The following is a 20,874-nucleotide window of genomic DNA, read 5'->3' as shown; positions in this document are numbered from 1 at the left end:
GGACGACTAGGGGAAAGAGTGGTATTAGGTTCTATGTCTTGGTTGATCAGTCATCTTGTCTTTATGATCTTTCAGATTCTCTGTCCCATTTTCTAAAGCACAAGTGATTGCCTAAAGTTATCAGCAATCAGTACAGCAGTTAATTGGATTCTAGCCCTGGGAGACTTCCTTAGCAGCTCTTGTCTTTCTGAAAAAGTGCTGTATGGTGGGAAGAATAAACCTGCCTCTTTTTTTGCATTATTGTGCACGCTTGAGCTGGAAATGGGTCTCTACCTACCCCTGTGTTTTATGAAGAAGTATGAGGAACAGAGTGACATTACTTTGCAAAGGGTTTGGAAAGAGGTATTTCCATTGCTTGCTTGCTTTCAGGGTTTCTGGTTTAAGCGCTTTTGTGAAGAGGGAGGCAACCAACAGCTGCCCTGGCCTCAGATCATTACTCCAGTGTTTGCTTAGGAGACCTCTGGGAGCAGAGATAAGGAAAAAGCTGAGAGGAGCATGCAGGCGGAAGCGCTGAGGAAGCTGCTGGCACTTTCCTTCCTTCCCATCCCTGTAGAGCCAGAATCGCTCGGATGCTCCTCTAATCCTCTCCACCCACCTTCCCTCAAAGAGGGCTTTCAGTTAGCATTTTATAAGGTCTCCTGTTTCTGCTGGAAATAAGGCAGTACGGCGCTAAAGGGTGTCATGAACGGGGAACATTTTTTTCTTGAGATCTCCCTCAAAATGTTCAGGAAGGTCAGGCCTCAGACAAGTCCCTTTCAAAAACTGGCTTGCAATTGTTTATCGAAGCGTGCGTTTGGATGTGATAAGAATGACAGCGATCCAAAGAGATGGGAATCCAAGCAGTTTCTGCTTCTGAGACTTGCTGGAACCCTGAAGCTGTGTAAACAGAACGAGAACTTTTTTCTCTAAAGGGCCAATCCTGCAAGCTGGGGGTGTGATCATGGCCGTCTTGTATAACCCTCTCCATCTTATATCCTAAAAGCACATCATTAACCACTGAGCTCATCTAGACTTGGCACTGGGGTGCTGTGGGGTTCTTTCAAGCCACACATATGTGTTAAGAAATGTCTCAGTCCATTCGGTCTGCTATAACAGAAATGCCATAGGCTGGGGGGCTTATAAACAACAGACATTTATTTCTTACAGTTCTGGAGGCCGGGAAGTCCAAGATCAAGGCATCAACAGATTCAGTGTCTGGTGAAGACCTGCCTCCAGGTCCACAGACAGCCTCCTTCTCCCGGTCTCGTCACAAGGCAGAAAGGGAAAGGAAGCTCTTTGGGGCCTTTTTAAGGACACTAATCCCATCATGAAGACTCCACTCTCATGACCTAATCACCTTCCAAAGACCCACCTCCCAATACTATCACACTGAGGATTAGGTTTCAATATATGAATTTAGGGGGACACAAACATTCAGTCTATAGAAAGAACCCACTGGATGTCAGGCCCAGTCAGAGGCTCTGCCCTGAGGTTGTTACCGAGGTAATGAATGTGGGTGATGGCTCTTGAAAAATTCCAAGGATTGGAGATGAAAATCCCAATTTGGGGAGGGAGAACTAGCACAGAGGGTTGGACCACAAAGTGGAACCAAAGGTGGAAGGAAGTACAATTCACCCGGCATTCTGGATTAAGGCTTCCTAGAGGGGGCTACTCACGGCTATCTAGAGAAGATCACTATGTTGGGGCCATTAAGATGGCGGGATGGGCGTGCTGAAGTATGGGATTGAAGAGTGGATTTCAGGCCAAGAAAGAAACACATGCCAAGGAAATCTGGGGGCCGAAAGTAGCATGATATGTGAGGGCAGAGGTAAGAACTCTGAGGTGTGCAGAGTGCTGATAACAATCTCCAGGTTGTATGATCTCTGACGCTATTTTTCTTAATTTAAAACTTATACCTTTCCTCCTTTGAAAAAAAATCTACACAACATGCACAAATAATAGGCATAATTCACTTTATACTGTCAGTGTTCTTATGAAAAGTTGCATGTTAATTTATTAAAATTCCACGGGAAGTTCTTTTATATTACGAAGCCTCATTCTTTTAAGTTATCTAATATCACAAGTTGAAGTGCGCCTACCTGAATCGTACTTGCTTGTCTCTTTAATTGACAGTAGTGGGATTACTTAATAGTGGAATTATGTTGAGAATGTGACCTTTCAAACAATAAATGTGCCTCAATGTGCATTATTTTCATAGCTCTGAGGGGTTTTTCAGATCAATTCTGCATCTTAAATTTCATTGGCCAGTTTTGACCTGAGGCATAAAGGAAAATAATTGGTCGCCTCAATTTCTTTCTGTGTTAAAATCATGAAGTTAATGGTAGATATTGATGGGCCTCTTTTATCCAAAAACCTGGAAGCATGCTCTGTTTTGCAAACGATATCTTAACCTTGAGATCCAAGTATGTGCCCTAGAAGCAGAACAGTTTTTTCTCACAAACGGAAAAAGAGGCGCCAGTGCCCGAGGTCACAAAGTCATTGACTTTTGGATCAATCAGACGTGAGGAATATTTCTGCCTCAATTCTAATAAAACATGATTTTTCTGATTCAGAACCTCTGCCTGCACCTGAGAAACCAAATTCTGAATGTGAACAGTATTGACTTTAAACATAATGGCAATTAATCACACGAACCAAGAGAAATGATGAGGTATGAAACACAGCTGCAGAAAAAAAGATTTTGCTTGAAAACTTTGCTATGGTTTCCAAGCGTGGTCACGGAATGATCACCCAGCCATGGTCAAGGGAAAGGAAATGGAGCAGATCGTCAAAACTCTTCTACCTGAACTCATTTTCTCTATCTAGCTTATGGAATGATCTTGATGATCTTTCCTGGCTTCTCAAGGCCAGCTTTCTAGTCTATTAAATGTAAAATGGGAAAATCACGAGTTCCCACATGTTCCAAAACCTTCCTGAAAAAAATGGTACTTTCTTTCCAATGTAAGTGCATTCATTTGCTCAACAAAGATTCAAGATCTCGGTGCAAGGCACCGTGCCCAGCTCCCAAGGGGCAGTCTGAATATTCATAGAAGCACATGCCCAGGCTGGACAAGACACAACTTCTTTTTCACCTCAATGAAATAAATATCTCCTGAAGCTTCTGTCCAAAGAAACTCAGATGTATGGCACACAGGCTATGTGTCAGAATAGAGAGGAGAGAAGTTTGGTGAGTAAAGCCACATTTTTTTTTAAAGGAAATGCTGGCTTTCCTTGCTGTATCCTCATGCATGGATGGCCAGGATGTAACTCTGCGGGCATAGTGGAGCACAAACAAACATGACCACTAAAGTAGTGTGGGGTGTCTCCCTTTCATGTTTACATGAATATGTTTACATAGTGACACAACCAGAGAGCTTGGAATGAAAGAAAACAATACCCAGGAGAGAGGAATGCTTTGAATCTGGGTCGCTGGACCTTGATTTCACTTCTTCTTTGTCAAACCAACCTGGGCCTATTACACATTTTGGCCACCCTTTGCCAGAGTCTGTGTCTGGACAGGTCTTTCTTAGGCAGTTATCTCCACAAGAACATTCCACCCACCTTTTCCTATGATGTGTATTATATGGTGTAGCCCAAAGCCACTGTGGGGTCGAATCTGCATGTCTGCTTCAAGAAGCCTAGAAGATGCTGTTTGCGTAAGGCTCTTGCTTCCTAGGAGACCCTGGAAGAAGGACTCAGAGATGGATTCTTTTCATTTTTTCATTTAGTTCTAGACATCCACATGAGAGATGCTTGTGACTTAACCTCAACATCTGTAGGGTGTTCTTGGGGAAAGAGGGGTCATCCTCAGCAGAAGGAGAGGTACTAAAGATCAGAACCCCACAACGAAAGCAAAAACCCAAAACCCTGGCAAACCCCAGCACTATGTGCAGCCTTCCTGACCCTCCTGAGGACTTAGGGTTAAGTCCACCAAAACAGAACTAGAACACTAAAACCTCAAGGACCTATTGTGGCAGGACAAAAAAAAAAAAAAAAAAAAAAGCTCCATGTATGCAGAGGGAATGTACCTCATGCGTAAGAAGGTACAAGGGTAACAGCATTATACGTGAAGGTAATCATAGCCACATAGCTACGGCATTGATGTTGTAGCACATATCCGTAATATGCTTGTCAGAAGAGTGACAGGGTGGCCCTGGAACCAGAGTCGGACGTGCGTATGACTGGCAGCAGAACCAGGACTTGGCAGCCACATGGAGTATCTCCAGTGGCCACATGACAGCCAGGCAGTTCTAGAGGGATGTGGTGGTGGCCGACAGGAGAGAAGGCTGGTACCGGTCAAAACAACAGGGAGGTGAAATCCAGCCTAGTCTTGGAAGGCACGGGCTGAGCTGGGCTAGACCCAGCAGAAGCAGGACTGGCCAGGTTCTGTGTGGAGTGGGACAGGATAGGAACAGCAGTGAGGCACAGATAGCCTCAGGAGTGGCTCCAAAACAGCAACGGGCAAAAGTAAAGCCAGAGCAGAGTTACCTGGGTCAATGGTAAGGACAGGAGGTCAGTCAGAGCACTGGCTGCACAGAATCCATGGTCAATGGAGCAGTGGAGTAGGTAGGAGTGTGCGCTGGGCTCATGTGATCATGTAAGGAAACACGATGGTCTGAAAACCCTGCTGCTCTTTTATTCAATGTCACCCACGTGTGACCCACAGTAATAGACCATGCATCTTCTTTCCTCTTAATGATATTCATAGCCTCCTAAGAGAGGAAAGGGTTACTCAGCCTGAGGCTGCAGCTGTTGGGTTGAGCCCAGGAGTTTTGACCAGAGGATTCAGAAAGGGAGCTGTGGCCTTCACCTGGTCAAGGTGGCCCTGGATAAAAGTTTTACCCTCAAAGACTAATTTACAAAAAAGAAACAGCTTATATTCTATTAATACAATGATGCTACTTCTCAAAGGCATGGTAAGCCTAACTCCATGCAAAGGATACTGGAATGGAATCCTATATCAAGTGTTTTATCCACTCATTTCACAGATGGGTATTGAATCCCAGGGAGCTCAGTGAATCTCTTTAGATTACACAAGTCCTTAGAAAAAATCCGATACTCCTCTTACTCCCACATACTGTCTATTATACGCCCTTTGTAAATAAAGGTATTTTGTTTAGACCAGGCTAACAAATGCTGATAGAATGACCTGGAAACTCTCCGTAGACATCTGCTTTGACCTGCATCCAACCATTTCTCTGCTCACCCTCCGTGTATGTGGGGAAAAGGCCAGCCAAGTGTGGTGGGCAGAAGAGTTGGAGGGGACTTGGGCCCATTACTAGGAAGTAGTCAAGAACACTTGCTGAATGACCTATTTGGGGGTTAGCAAGAGACAACTTGGTTTTTATTTGAGTCCATAGTTTGCTAGGAAAAAAGGAAGATAAAACAAAGAGAAAGGGAGGTAAATCGAAACATATGATGCATACTCCCCTAGGGCACGGGTTGGAAAATGAAAGCCAGGTATGATTCTGCCCAGTAAGGAGGCAGAAAGTAGCTTCTGGTGGTGGCCAATCTCTCTATTGCTTGAAGAGGGAGGATGATGTGTGCCATTGGCCTCATGGGCTGTATGGCCATGGGCTCCCCATTTGCCCACAAGGAAGGTGAGGGGATATGTATCCCATAATGCGAGTTTTCATGTCTAATACGTTCCAGGAAAGATAACCCCACATGCTTGTAGTTCCCTCAAATTTTATACATCCCAGCACCTTCTTTCTCCCAAATGAGATCCCTCTCCAGACTTTCCAAACACTGTCATCAACAGTACTAATTCTTACGGCCAATGTTATCCACATCCTTGTCTGCTGCCTCTCCTCACGTGCCAAGTTCCCACCGCCTGATGCCTGGGCTGTGTCAGTGGTCTCTTGGTTGCTTTGGCCAGTGTTTCTTTCTTAAACTGTACAATTGCGTGCATAGCAGTCCCTACTAAGAAATGTACAATGGCTCCCCACTACATGACAGTGAAGTCCAAACTCCTTAATTTGGCTTTCAGAGGCATCCACCACCCTTTTTCCTACTTACCTCCCCTCCTGCCAAACACATTGTTCAATCATTCCCACTTGGAAGCTACCATTCCCACCTTCCCACATTGTTATAAATGTTTATTTATGTTGAGGGAGAGGGAGAGAGAGAATCCTAAGCGGGCTCTACACTGTCAGCACAGAGCCCAATGCAGGGCTCAATCTCACAAACCATGAGATCGTGACCTGAGCCTAAATCAAGAGTCAGACACTTAATGGACTGAGCCACCCAGGTGCCCCCCACCTTCCCACATTTACTCCCGTATCAAGAATTTCCCCATTAATCAATGATATCAAGTGATAAAGAGCCCAATACCCACAACTTTGTAAGTACTCCATAAATATTAAATGCTCCTTTCAAAGTCCACATCTACTCCTCTTCCTACAAGAAGCTTCTCCTCCTCTATCCAATCCGCTTCTCTTCTGTAATGGCTTTTGGACACCTAGTTTAGGTTATCTTTTATTGTTATCTTGTAACCTTCACCTCATTGTAACCCTCAAGCACAGGCTATCAGAGCTCTGTGTTTCCATCAGTATGTATAGCATCCTGTCCCATAGATAGTAAGAGCTTAATCCCTCACATTGATGATACTGTGGCATCACCAGAATGTGGTCCTTAGCTCCAAACATGCTTACATCACTGGCTCACCTTTTAACCATCACGCAGCAAAATTCTAGAAATGCAAGAATTTTAGATGAAGAAAGGGATAAGAGGAGGAAGGTGAACATGTATTTATTGGCTACCTTCTTATACAAGGTACCATTTTTTTGGTTCTTTTATGAATGTCCTCCCATATAAAGAAAAAATAATATAAAGGAATGAATTGATTCTGCCAGGATAACAAATGTTGCTGTCATCACTTAGGCCTAGAACCCATAAATTTCCAATGCCCACTGAAAAACAGCCAACATCAAGGTTAGTTTAGATGGATCTTAACCTGATGCTTAGTACTGAGAACGGTAGTACAAATGTTGGGAACTTAAGTCGGCCTCAGTAAGAAAACACTTATAAGTTTAATGAGAGCTCCGGAGAGATTTCTATCTGTCTTACTTAATGCTTGCAAGCTTCGTGGTGTTCTCTCTGATTCTAAGTGAGGCCACGTAGCACCTTGGTACTTCTCATACATAAACCCAGGGCAGCTGGGGTTCTCTTGACATGACAACACCTTCCAAACAGGTTTGAAAAAACTTGTCTAAATTTTTAAAATTTTATTTTAGGGGGAAGGGATGGAGAGAGAGAGAGAGAGAAGGAGAAGAAGAAGAAGAAGAAGAAGAAGAAGAAGAAGAAGAAGAAGAAGAAGAAGAAGAAAACAAAAGAAGAGGAAAGAGAGAGAGAGAGAGGGAAAAGGAGGAGGAGGAGGAGGAGGAGAAGAAGAAGAAGAAGAAAGAGAGAGAGAGAGAGAGAGAGAGAGAGAGAGAGAGAGAGAATCCTAAGCAGACTTCATGCTTAGTATGGAGCCCATTGCGGGGCTCAATCCCACAACACTGGGATCATGACCTAAGCCAAAATCAAGAGTCGGAAACTCAACCAACTGATCCACTCAAGTGCCCCAAAACTTGTCTAAATGTTTTATAGATAGTACCTTTTGAGTAAGAAAAGGGTCATCACTTTGGTCATCACTCCGCTTTCATAGATGGTAAAAATGAGGTACAGATCACTACAGTGACAGCCTTTCATGACACACTATTGTGGCCTGGCTCTCGCGAGCTAGGCTGCCACTCACCCTAGGGTGAAAATGGTACACTTTTCATGGCTAATGACCACCACTCATATATTGGTGGCAACTTCTAAGACAATTGGGCATCACAAGTAGGAGAAGGGACTTTTATCCAGATGGATATGCAATTCCTGAAACAATAATACTGTTGATATAGAGCTGTGGCTCATCAAGGCAAGTAGAAGGGCCAACTGGCAGGAAAAAAACAGTCACAAGATGGCTCTTGTTTGTAAGGCTCAGAACCAATGGGAATGGAAGTCCTTCATCGTGGCCCCTGGTCTCTGTGTCACTAATTAGAAAATACAACCAACTGCTTCTCTATGCTTCCTATGCAGCAGTACATGAGGCATCATGTGACTACACAGAACAAAAAGTAGCATCAGGCCGTTGCTATGGAAACCTAAGGACCATCTGAATTGCTATGGCATCATAAAAGCAAAATTCCAATCATCAGCCTTTAACCACAGGGCTGTTGAAATCTACCTCATATTTTTAGAATGTGTGACATTTAACACACTGATGAGTATTTCTAGCTTCAGAATACATTCCCCGCTTTCATATTTAGATGGGATTTTTCAGTTCAACTGACGGGAATTTTTTTTTCTTCTAGGAAATGTGCCGTCTTCTTAAGAGAGAGTGCAGCTCTTTATACACATTATTTCCTAGATGTCGCTTCAGTCGTGTATCTTATTTTCTCTTGACTCTATAATTAAAATTATATTCTCATTGGCTGCCTATCTCCTCTTCCACCAGACTCTCCCTAGTTGTATGTTTCATGTCCCTAGTGGAAACGTCATCTAGGTCTTAATCCCCACTGGTTTTAACCGATCACACTTTAAGCCTTAGCTGCTAATAATGAACTGTTCTGAGTCCCAGCCAGAGGGGCACGGCTGCTTCCCTGGTGATTATCTCTCAGGTTGCCATCCCCTTATCATTCAAGGTGATCCCCATTTACTGACTTTTCCAGGCTTTGTATAAAATCTTTTTCTGGATCTGGAATCGTAGGTATGTCATTTCCACTTTCCCCTAGGAGAATTGCTAACAGTATTTGGTTTAACTCTGTATACTCCACATTTTGGATATATGTGTCTACACGCACACACATGCTCACTAATACATTGTTTATCTTGTTTAAAGAGGTTAAAAGAGCTTAATCGGCCGTGAAAGACGACTCTTATAACCTAGTTAGCTTAGAAGAAAGAAAAAGGGAAATTCTGAATATAGAGTCGGGAAATACAAATTCTGCTCAAGGAAAGCTGTTAAGTTAGTACACTGTTGTGTGACAAGTGTCCTCCACATCTATTTTGTTCACCCAGCACCAGCCTCTTCACACCTTCGGGTTTCTGTTAAGAGCCTTCTCCTTTGAACCCCTTTGCTTAAGAGAGTTTCAGGCTCTCTTAGACTTATTTATTTTCTTCCCTTCTTCAAACCTCTCCAAAGAAATGCCTTCTTGTTTTCTCCACAGTATTAAATAAGTTCCAGCACATTGGTGAGTGTGGCACTACCAAGGTGTGACTTTCATCTGTGAATTTCCAGGAACTGACGTCTCTGCCATTGTGTTACTGAATTTAAAAGCATAATGAATTCCTAGAAAGAGCGTTTCAGCATTTTTGAGTCACCTTTTTCTTCCAGGGGTCACCAGACTCTTCCAGAGGATGATTTATTTATTCACTACTACATGTATAATCTTCCCCCCCCCCAAAAAAAAAACACTGCACTTGTCAGGGCTGTGTATGGAGCAATGTGAGCTAAACATATTTGCACAGAGAGCAATGCCACAAAAAGAGAGAAAGAGTAACGGCCTGATTTGTTGATTCCTACTTCAAGGACTGCACTGTGCCCTTGTCAATATCTAGGTCAAGTTAAATACTGTGTTCAGAAATTCTACTCTGGGGCAACCATGGCTAATTTTGTTTGGCGTTTGAATACAATTTCTGGCGATCGTTACCTGGTGAAGAACACGCTCTTGCTTCAGATGATTTTTAAACATGTTTCTATTGTCTACAAACCAATGGACTGTACTCTACCTTGGTTTTTCCTGAAAGGTTGGCTCTCAGTCAATCAATCAGCCAATCAAGAATAACGCACCAAGGGATGTGCCTTGCATCGATAACTATGCTGTGGGGCAATGAGAGAGCCCTTACTGATACTTTTACTTAACTGTTCCAGGTCTGCAGACCTTCTGTTATCAATGAGACACCAAACTCCCAAGAAACAAAAATGGCACCGTGCCTTGCCATTTAACTTGCATATGTCTCTTATCACGTTCCAACTTTGACATAACCACGAGGGAGTGAGTGCATAGGAATGCGTGCAGAACCAGACCCAGGTGAGTCTCCAAAAAGCATACAAATTTGTTGGGCAGGGAAGAAACGAGAAGTCATAATAAGTAGAAGATGGCCTATGACATGGAACAAGATGTTGTAGCAGACACCACAAGTGCTATAAGAATGCAGAGACACATAAGTTAAAGAGGAGAATGCGTGGGGGAAAACCTTATGGCTCCCCAGAGATGTGGTTTGGGATTTTCCAAATAGGCAGAATCAGAGACAGCGCAGAGACCAAACAGTGAAAGACAGAGTGGGTGACCTCACAGGGTAATTTATGCAGGGCAAGAGTGATAGAAGATAGTTCTTGCTTAGATACCATTGCGCATGGGTACTGCTCGTCAGAAATTGTCACCTAGATCTCTATGTATCTAGTTTGCCTGGTCAGCAATAATTCAAGAGCTTCTTTAAATCTGAGGCTTTCTAAAGGCATAAGGATTCATGGGGAAAAAAACCCTGAATACCATGGAATGAACAATAGAAACCTTGTTAATCAATTTTCTTAACTATAGCACATAAGCAATAAACTAAAAAGTACACATACATGTATATATACTATAGACATATGTGAAATGACATACTGATGTAGTCATAGTTAGATTGCTATTCATGTTTTTTTTTTGATGTTTATTTATTTATTTGGGAGAGAGAGAGAGCACGAGCAGGAGAGAGGCAGAGAGAGAAGGAGACACAGAATCTGAAGCCGGCTCCAGGCTCTGAGCTATCAGCACAGAGCCTGACATGGTCTTGAACTCACGAACTGTGAGATCATGACCTGAGCCGAAGTCCAGCGCTCAACCAAATGAGCCACCCAGGCGCCCCGCATAGTTTTTTGAACAAACATGTATGCTTAGAAATATTGCTATGAAGTTCTGCTGTCAACCCCAGACTCTTACGAATCCACTGGCACATTTCTCAGTTTGGTGAGACTGAGGGAAATGTATTGCTGCTTTCCGGGGTCTCTTTGTTCTGTTCCCCAATTTTTCTGTTGTGGATGTTGAACACGTGGAATGTCCGCTCCTGCCCACGTCCCATACTTATCTGAAATTTCCCCCATGTAAAGGTGGATATGCACACGCTATGGAAATTCCCATTCTTCCTCTACACCTTGAAGATGACACTCTAAGAAATAGAATTTTTATGAGTTAGATTTATATGACTAGCTGTACACGTCGGTAAAGCACAAACATGTACAGACCCCGGGGAAGTTCATGCCCTCCATCACGCGCTCTGTAAAATCATCCGCTGCTGCCTGCTGATGCCCAGGGAAGGCTCCTGCCCTCTGTGGTCATGCAAAGACACGTGTGTGTGTGTGCGTGTGTGGTACGTGTGTGTGTGTGTGTGTGTGTGTGTGTGTGTGTGTGTGTGTGTGTGAGTGTGCGTTGGGTAGGTAAGGGGAAACACTGAAGACCCTGAATTTTTTTTTAAATTTAAAATTTTTTTTTTTTTTCAACGTTTATTTATTTTTGGGACAGAGAGAGACAGAGCATGAACGGGGGAGGGGCAGAGAGAGTGAAGACCCTGAATTTTTACAGGAAGAAAATTACTTTCAGGACACGGACCTTTACAAATATCCTCTCCCATTACTCACAAAGGAACGATTACTCCCATTTCACACACGAGTCCATCGACCTGCTCAACCCTCACCTCCACCCCTGCCACGTGCCCCAACCTCACAGTTTGCTGTTAGACTGATCCAGGATCATTTAGGTATGTGCATAATGCCGCATCTCGCCATTTAGATTTTCTTCTTCTTATTGAGGTGAAATTCACATAACACAAAATGAACCATTTTAAAGGGAACAGTTCAGTGACGTTCCGTACATTCATAATGTTGTGCAGTCACCACTGTTCTCCAGTTCCAAAACTGTCGTCACCATAAAAGAAAATGGTGCAACTCAATAACAAAAATTGATTAAGAAATGGGCAGAGGATCGAAGTAGACATTTTTCCCAAGGAAGACACACAAATGGCCAACACATACGTGAAAAGGTGCTCAACATCACTAATCAGCACAAAAATGCAAATCAAAGCCACAATGAGATGTCACCTCCTACCTACTAGAATGGCTAGTAGTAGACAAGAAATAGCAAGGCAAGAATTGGGAAAAAGAGAAACCCTTGTGCACTGGTGGGAATGTAAATGAGGGCGACTAACCGTGGAAAACAGTACGGAGGTTCCTCACCAAATTAAAAATAGAAACACCATGTGCTGTAGCAATTCCACTTATGGATATGTATCCAAGGAAAATGAAAACACTAACTTGAAAAGGGATCTGCCCTCCCGTATTCACTGCAGCATCATTTCTAATAGCCGAGACACCACGGGAACAAGCTAAGTGTCCATCAGTGCACGAAGGGGTACAGAAAACACGGTATCTTTCTGTTTGCGACAACACGGGTGGACCTAGAGGGCATTATGCTAAGTGAAATAAGTCAGACGGAGAAAGATAAATACCGCAGGATCTTACTTCTACGTGGAATCTAAACAAACAAATAAATAAAGCCAAACTCACAGATACAGAGAACAGATTGGTGGCTGCTAGAGTTGGGGAGTGGGGGAGGGGGGAGAGGTGAGTGAAACGGATGAAAAGGGTCAAAGGCACTAACTTCCAGCTATAAAATAAGTAAGTCATGAGGATGTCATGTACGGCATGGTGACCATGGTCAATAAAACCGCACTGCATATTCGAAAGTGGCCCAGAGAGTAGCTCTTCAAAGTTCTCATCCCAAGAGAAAAAAGGTTGTAACTACATGGGAGGGATGCTAACTGAACTGATTGTGATCATTTTGCAATACATAAAAATATCGAATCGTTACGTTGCATACCCGAAACTAACATAAGGTTATACGTCAATTATATCTCAATAAAAAAACAAGTCCTATATTGAAAAATTACAGTCACGGGAAAACACAGCATAACAGTTGTGACCTCATCAGCGCTTATTAATTTCTTTTCCTTGAAGCCTAGACATAAAGAAAAAGGGGATTCCTAACCATTAAAATAAAAAAAAAGGAAATGTTGTACCCAATAAGCAGCTGCTCCCCTATACCTCTAGCCCCTGGCAAGTACCATCCTACGTTCTGTCTCGAAAAGGTCACTCATTCTGGCATTTCATATAAATGGGACCATGTGACATGTGACCCTTTTCCATCTAGCTTCTTTGTCATAACAAAAATTTTTTAAAGCAATCTTTATTTTTTTAGGCTTATTTATTTTGAAAGAGAGACAGAGAGAGAGCAAGTGAGCGAGCATGTGCATGAATAAGGGAGAGGCAGAGACAGAAAGAGAGAGAAAGAATCCTAAGCAGGCTCTGCACTGTCAGTCCAGAGCCCAATGCAGGGCTCAGTCTCAAAAACTGTGAGACCATGACCTGAGCTGAAATCAAGAGCCAGTTGCTTAACCAACTGAGCCACCCAGGCGCCCCACAAAATGTTTTTGATGTTCATCCACATTGCAGCATGCATCGGCACTCTATTCCTTTTTATGAATGGTATCCATGATCTGTATATACCATAATTTGTTTATCCAATCAGCAGTTGACATGTGAGTTGTTTCTGGCTTTTGACTATGGTAAACAGTGCTGCTATAAATATGCATGTGTATATATTTGTTGGAATACCTGTTTTCAGTTTTGGGGGGTATATATCGGAGCGTGGAATTGCAGGGTCCTAGGGTAATTCTACGCTTCACTTTTTGAGGAACCCCCCAATTATTCTCAACAAGACTGCACCAACAGCCACATTTAAGCTGGAAAATATTGAGAACCCCGGAAAATCTTACGTAGATTTCTCAAGCTGTTCTCTGACCCATCCGATCCCCTAGCAGGTATCCGGGGGACAGAACCGGCTATGTGTGCTTCCTGACAAGAGTGACAGGTTTTGGGGCGCCTGGGTGGCTCAGTCGGTTGAGTGTCTGACTTCAGCTCAGGTCATGATCTCACGGTCTGTGAGTACAAGCCCCGCGTCGGGCTGTGTGCTGACAGCTCAGAGCCTGGAGCCTGCTTTGGATCCTGTGTCTCCCTCTCTCTCTGCCCCTCCCTGTCATGTTCTCTCTCTCTCTCTCTCTCTCTCTCTCTCTCTCTCTCTCTCTCTGTGTCAAAAATAAATAAACATTAAAAAAAATTAAGAAAAAAAAGAGTGACAGGTTTCATCTCCTCCAGGAACACAGGCACCTGTAAGCAGAGACCACGAGTAGGTAAAAAGAGAAATACAAGAGGTCAATGAATGTGTCGCAAAGTCAACCAAAGCTTCAAGAATGACCTTGCCTTTGATGTATAGAAATTACCCTGAGAAAGTCGCCCAAGATAGCATAAATATTTATATTCAAAGAAATTATCATGAAATTATTTTCACAGTGAACATTTAAATGTCCAATCTGTAAGAAAATGTAATTCTATCAAGGTACACACAATCAACTTTCAAACAACATTTTATCTGAGTAAGTGTTCACGATAGGCTATTCACTGAAGAAACAGTTAATCACAACTACATACTATGATGTCAAGTTATAAAAATGATGCTATAGATTTATATACAAACACATATGTGTGTGTTTGTGTGTGTCTGTGTATGAGTGTATGTGTCTCTCTCCATATGTGTCTGAAAAACAGAAGGAAATGTGCCAAAATATTTACAATGGGATCCTCTGTGATTATGATTGTCATTTTCATGTTTATCTCCATTTTCCAAATTTCCTACCATGAAAAATTCTATGACAAAACAAACAAATAACAAAGCACGGAGATGATTTCCTAATATCCACTTGTTTCTTCAGTGTTTCATCCATCTCTACCCTTCTTCATTCATTCATCAACCACATATTGAGCTCTTTTTCTCCCCACAGAGTTGGGCTGGGCAATGTGGGAGGGATGGTGGAAAAAAAACAAGGAGGGTTCTTACTTTTAGGAACTTTTTATTTCTTTTATTTTTTAATTTTTATTTTCTGAGTGAGAGTGCACAGGTGTGCAAACTGGGGAGGGGCGAGGAGGGGGGGAGATAGAGAATCTCAAGCAGCCTCCACACTGTGAGCACAGAACCCAACATGGGGCTCGATCTCACGGCCATGAGATCACGGCCTGAGCCAAAATCAAGAGTCTGACACTTCAACAACTAAGACAACACCCAGGTGCCCCAACCCTATCTGGTTTTGAAGAGAAGTATCCCATCTCTTCTTTAGATGCTTCCAAAGCATTAAACAGCCGTCTCTCTGCTTAGTTTTATTTTTCCTTCATTCCCTAAGAGTAAAATAGCAATTCTTATTCTCAGAGCAGGTTTAAATAGAGCAATGAGAATTATTAGTAGTATCTGTTATTTATTTCTTCCAAACATCAAAAATAATCTACCATATTCCCTTGACATCCCTTTTTACGTAGGCTAGATGTCCTAATTTTTATTTTTGCCTGAGTGGAAAAACCCAGAGGGGTTAAGGATATTGCCTATTATAATCCAGTAAATTAGAAACAGAGCAAGACCAGGAAACCAAATCTTCAAAATCTGGCCCAGCATTTCAGTGGGATTTGAAAAGAAAAACATACCTAGGAGAGAAGCCTCTCTTTGTGAGATAGTAAATCTTTCTCACAAAAGTAAAACGTCTCCCCTGTGCTCCCTTGCATAAAAAATCAGTTACCATCAGTAAATAGCAGAGGGGCTCAGGGCTGCAGTTACAGACTGAAAACTACCTGTAAAAATTATTTCCCTAAGGTTCCCCATTTATTCTGTTCTCTCCTCAGGTAATAAATAAACTTGCTCAGTTTTAAACATGGAGTCTGACTCTTCCGGCCGCGCGATCTCCAGGGGTTCCTCTGTTGCAGGCAGATTCAAGCTGGGGCCAGTCAATTCCTTACACAACTGCCAGGGAGGGAGCTGGTAGTATTTTCTGAGGGTGTACCCAATTATAAAAATAAAGTAGCAGCTCCTGGGATTAGGTACACCCTCTAACACATGTACAGCCCAGGACAAGTGACCCAGAGGAAGGCAGCCATCGTCTACACTGTCATAGGTTCTGGTGCCCACATTCAACACATACAAACCAAGAATCGGAACCAAGTTGTTATTTTCCACTTTGCAACACCAAAATTTTTCATTCAGCATAATCAGGGAGCAGCTACTTTGTCTCTTTATTAGCTTTGTGTGAAAGATCAGTAGAGAGGCAGAGATTCGATGAAGACTTTCCCAAGGAATACAAGTCAATCAAAATGGCAGAAATGCAAAAACATGTTCTGATTCTAATGTTAAAACCCTTCCAGCATGCCAACGAGCGAGCATATGCACCCGCATGTGTACACACACACACACACACACACACACACACACACACACACGAGGCACATGCACAAACCTAAGGGAAATATGGCAGGGATCTTATTAGTAGAAACCGGGGATAACTGGGGTCAACTGCGATTCTGGGGTCAACCAGAAATTAACATCAACTCAGACCTGACCTACTCAAATATGACCTACTCTCCAAGAACTGATCCCAGAGTCACCTACCGGACTGGCCTTCAGCCATGGACCCAATAGCCCAAACTTTCAGAGTTCTAGATAAGTTGTCAAACACTAAAATGCACCTATTTTGTGCTCTGGGGCACATGACAAACGTGGAAGTTTTGAATCAAAAGCTAAAATTCAATTTAAACCAAAAATCTGAAGGCTCTATTTTTATAAAAGAACAAAAAGGAAATCATGCGCAAACCAAAATAATATCTCATAAAATACATCATAGATACATAGAGACATTGACCTCAGTGGAGTTGGCAGATATGTGGCACAGTAGAGCCTACAGTGACTTCTGCTTGTCTTTATTTGGTGTTTGATGAGAAATGCCTTTCTTAATGTAAATTGCCGACCCAGAGAAATCTCTCAACACATGTGAACTATTATTGTGATTAGCAATGCTAACTATGATAACTTGAATTCAAATACCAAGTGGGAGGCAATTCGCCCCCATCCTCCGTGTCCAGCTCTAATTGCCTAAATGGGGTGGGCAACGTTCTTGTCTAGGGGAGGCATGATGTCGAGGGACGACAAGGCCAGACAGCAAAGGCAGGCAACCCTGTGGAGGATGAGCTGGTGCGATCTCAGCAGTTTGCCAGCCCAGTCGCCATGACTTGAAAACCAACTAATGGGAGGATCCTAGCATGGCCGCTACTGTCATTAATGGTCTCAGCCTGAGGCAAGACCCAGAATGGTCCCCATGGACATTTAAGTCAATTCAGAAATCTGCCACCAGGTGGCGCCACAACAAGACTGGGCCCAAGAGCCCAACTCAGAAGCTCCCTGCCGTCTGGCCGCTCCCTTGTTCAATTCGTTAACCTCACAACTAAGGAACCTCGTATTTTATACAATGGACAAATTGGGACCCCCATTTGTTGTGTTATGGCTATTGTGTTATGATAATTTTTACGGGTGAAAGGAGACACTATAATAATGGAGCAAAAGATAAACCAACACTATTCAGGGCAAGTAGGATACACAGCCTAGTTATGGCAAGGTTTATATTATTATTAGTTTATAGCATTACATTGCTTTATTTTTATATTTTTAGTATTTTGCAGTGAGAGAAGCAGCAAGTGATGCTGAGTAGAAGAGAGAAAGTAGGGGTGCCCCCCAGGGCCCATACCTGTCTAGGGCCATGGTACTGCTTTAAAGGTATTTGTAATACGTGTAAACTGAATGCCGACTTCATGCTAACGTCTGAGAGTCTACAGTTTACTAACCCTAGAAAATGAGAATATCGGGTACACAAGCTTTGAGAAACAAATAGTCCCAAACCATTTTTTTAGCTTATTTTTGAGAGAGAGAGAGAGAGAATGAATATGAATGAGGAAGGAACAGAGAGAGAGGGGGACAGCACATCCGAAGTGGGCTCCACGCTGACAGCAGAGAGCCCGATGAGGGGCTCGAACTCACGAACAATGAGATCGTGACCTGAGCTGAAATCAAGATGCTTGACCGACTGAACCACCCGGGGGCCCCTAACCTAGTCACAATGACTATTACCTATAATATACGTCTTACCAATGACAGTCACCCTGCTTTACACGGGCTCCTCAAGACCTTATTCATCTTACAGCAGAAAGGCTGTGTCCCCTTTTACTCCTTCTATCTCCCCCACCCCCTGGCAACCACTTTTCTACTCTGTTTCTCTGAGTTTGACTCCTATGTGTTTTTCTTTTTTTTACTCCCACATGTAAATGAGACCACCCAGTATTTGTGCTTGTCTGGCTTATTTCACTAATTTTCTTATTTCAGACAATTCTCTATTCTTGTAGTCTTGTTTCTTTTAATTTACTCTTATCTCATTCCAATTTTTTAAATTTTAACCTTAACTTTTCACTCTTTATTATCTTTCAATGATGTGAAGAAAAGACACTATTTTTGACAGAAAAAAATATATTGTGTAAACTTCTTCCGCCTTCTAGGGGAGAGAATGATCACTTAAAAAAATTTTTTTTTAATGTTTATTTCTGAGAGAGCGAGTGAGCGAGCACAAGCGGGGGAGGAACAGAGAGGGAGACACAGAATCGGAAGCAGACTCCAGGCTCTGAGCTGTCAGCACAGAGCCTGATCGGGGCTCAAACTCGTGAACTGTGAGATCATGACCTGAGCTGAAGTTGGACGCTTAACCGACTGAGCCACCTAGGCGCCCCAAGAGAATGATCATTTAAAAAAATTTTTTTTTAATGTTTTATTTAATTTTGAGACAGAGAGAGCCAGAGCATGAGCAGGGGAGGGGCAGAGAGAGGGGGGGAGACACATAATCGGAAGCAGGCTCCAGGCTCTGAGCTGTCAGCACAGAGCCCGACCCGGGGCTCAAACTCACAAACTGCAAGCTCATGACCTGAGCTAAAGTCGGACGCTGAACCGACTGAGCCACCCAGGCACCCCAATGATCATTTTTATTTACAGAGCAATGGTGAGGGGGAGGTAAGATCTGAAAGCAGGTAACTCGGTGCAGCTCGCTCTAAAAAGAAGGGGTCAGGGAGAAGGACTGGTGGAAGGACAGAGAGATTTCCAGGGGATTGATCCTGGTGGAAAGGAATCACTCAGTGCTGACCAGTCTACAATGTAAGTCCCCTCTCAGAACCACAGACCGACCCCTCAAAATCTGTACGATTCACCAGGCCAGTAATTAACCTCTTGTTTCTCAGTTTCAAACCCACCCTTCCAGACACTTCTTCCTGATGCTTGGGCTAGTTCCCGGTTCAGCCTGGCCCCCCACTTCTCTGTGGGGCTCTGAGTGCAACAGCCACCAGAGAAAACCTGCAAAGGGGGAGGGGGAGAAGGACTCATTTCTTACTGTCTGCCTCTTGTCCTGTCTACATCACTGCAGCCCGGCTGGGTCCACCTGCCACAGCGTTTGGGTCTAACAACAGGAGTAGCTCAATCTGCTTTCCAGGCTTTCCAGCACCGGCGGAAGGAGCCTTGTGATGACAAGACCAGAGACACCAGTGCCCGCTCCACAGAGATGGAGGTCCTGGCGCCCAGATGTCCTGGCACTCCCGGCTTGGGGGGGCCCCCCCCCCCCCCCGCTAGAGGTCTAAGTTTCAGCTCCATAGGGCTCTGCCTCCAACCTTCTCAGACTCAGTGATCCCAGCTCCTCTCTTGGCCCCCTGCCCAGGGAGAGGTAACTGCGTCCTCTTTGATCTCTTGATTTCCCCTCTTTGCCCTCTGAGCTACCCAGTTAATTCTTTATATCAAATTCTCACTGGTAGAATAAGTGGCCTGGGTTCTGTCCTCTGAGTGGCCCAGGACTGATATATATATATTTATTAGCATATGAAAAGCACATTTTCTTCTGGAGGGAAGGCTTTGGGATTGGGCTTGGGGGAGGAAATCGTACAGGCATCTCAGAGGCTGACAGTTTGAGTTATCCTCATCGTGCCCACCCTTCGATTACCTTTCATTTCCGCTCCCTTAAAATTTATTTTTTGGGGTGCCTGGATGGCCCATTCGGTTAAGCATCTGACTCTGTCATGATCTCACGGGTCGGGGGTCCAAGCCCCGCATCGGGCTCTGTGCTGACAGCTCAGAGCCTGGAGCCGGCTTCTGATCCTGTGTCTGCCTCCCTTTACCCCTCCCCTGCTCTTGCTCTGTCTCTCTCTGTCTCTGAAAAATGAATAAGCCTTAAAAAAGTTTTTTTTTATTTATCATAATGTCCAGCAAAAAGTGTGGTCCTAGAGGAGGGAAGCTTCTCACCAAAGCGAGGAAGCTGCCGTTTTTCTCTTCAGCTGCTCCTGAAACCACCCTGAGAAACGAGGGGGCCCCTGATCAAGACCCACCTGCCCCCAGAGCTGCGATTCTCTCCACACGGGTGTCACAGGGCATTACTGCAACAGGCTTGTTTCCCGACACCTCACCCGAACTGCTCCGCGTAGGGGGACCTGCTGTTTTTGAAATCCAGGGGGAGCCACTGGACTTTGGAAACCAGGTCAGTGGCTGGACACAAGGCAGTGGTGGGCGGGAGCGGACAGCCGCGAGTGGACTTCGTGGCGGTCCAGGGCCTGACTGTGGCGAGGAAGCAGGGGGCGGTGGTGCCCCTCGGACGCGCGAAGGCAGAGGAATGTGCTCCGATGTGTCTGTGTGATGACAGCTTTCCTCTTCCCAAGCACCCGGTGGGTTCTGACCATACACTCACTGTGCAGCTTATGACCGGGTATGTCTCCCTTTGCAGTGGCCACTGGATAGTTTAGAGCCAACTCTGGGCCTGATACTTCCGTGGCCTGTGGAAGGGTGGTGGCACGCTAAACATTCACATGTCATCTCCCTTGCTTTTTTTTTAAAATTTTTTAAAGTTTATTTATTTGAGAGAGCGTGAGCAGGGGAGGGGCAG

The 20,874-nt window shown here is 43.9% G+C and overlaps 1 protein-coding gene and 1 long non-coding RNA gene across 2 annotated transcripts in view; one reads left to right on the top strand and one right to left on the bottom strand.

Moving 5' to 3' along the window:
* Positions 1-20,874, bottom strand: part of FRMD4A (FERM domain containing 4A) — a 611,772-nt gene that overhangs the window by 458,130 nt on the left and 132,768 nt on the right. The gene's annotated exons all lie outside the window — the stretch shown is intronic.
* On the top strand, positions 6,262-17,732 carry LOC121014793 (uncharacterized). The gene is made up of 3 exons (XR_005783424.1): positions 6,262-6,753; positions 9,884-10,043; positions 17,597-17,732. It is a non-coding gene; the product is annotated as an uncharacterized LOC121014793 (long non-coding RNA).

This window comes from Herpailurus yagouaroundi, unplaced genomic scaffold, assembly GCF_014898765.1.
Source record: "Herpailurus yagouaroundi ecotype Mexico unplaced genomic scaffold, PumYag 203, whole genome shotgun sequence".
Taxonomy (NCBI): Eukaryota; Metazoa; Chordata; class Mammalia; order Carnivora; family Felidae; genus Herpailurus; species Herpailurus yagouaroundi.
This window is presented reverse-complemented; position numbering and strand designations above follow the sequence as displayed.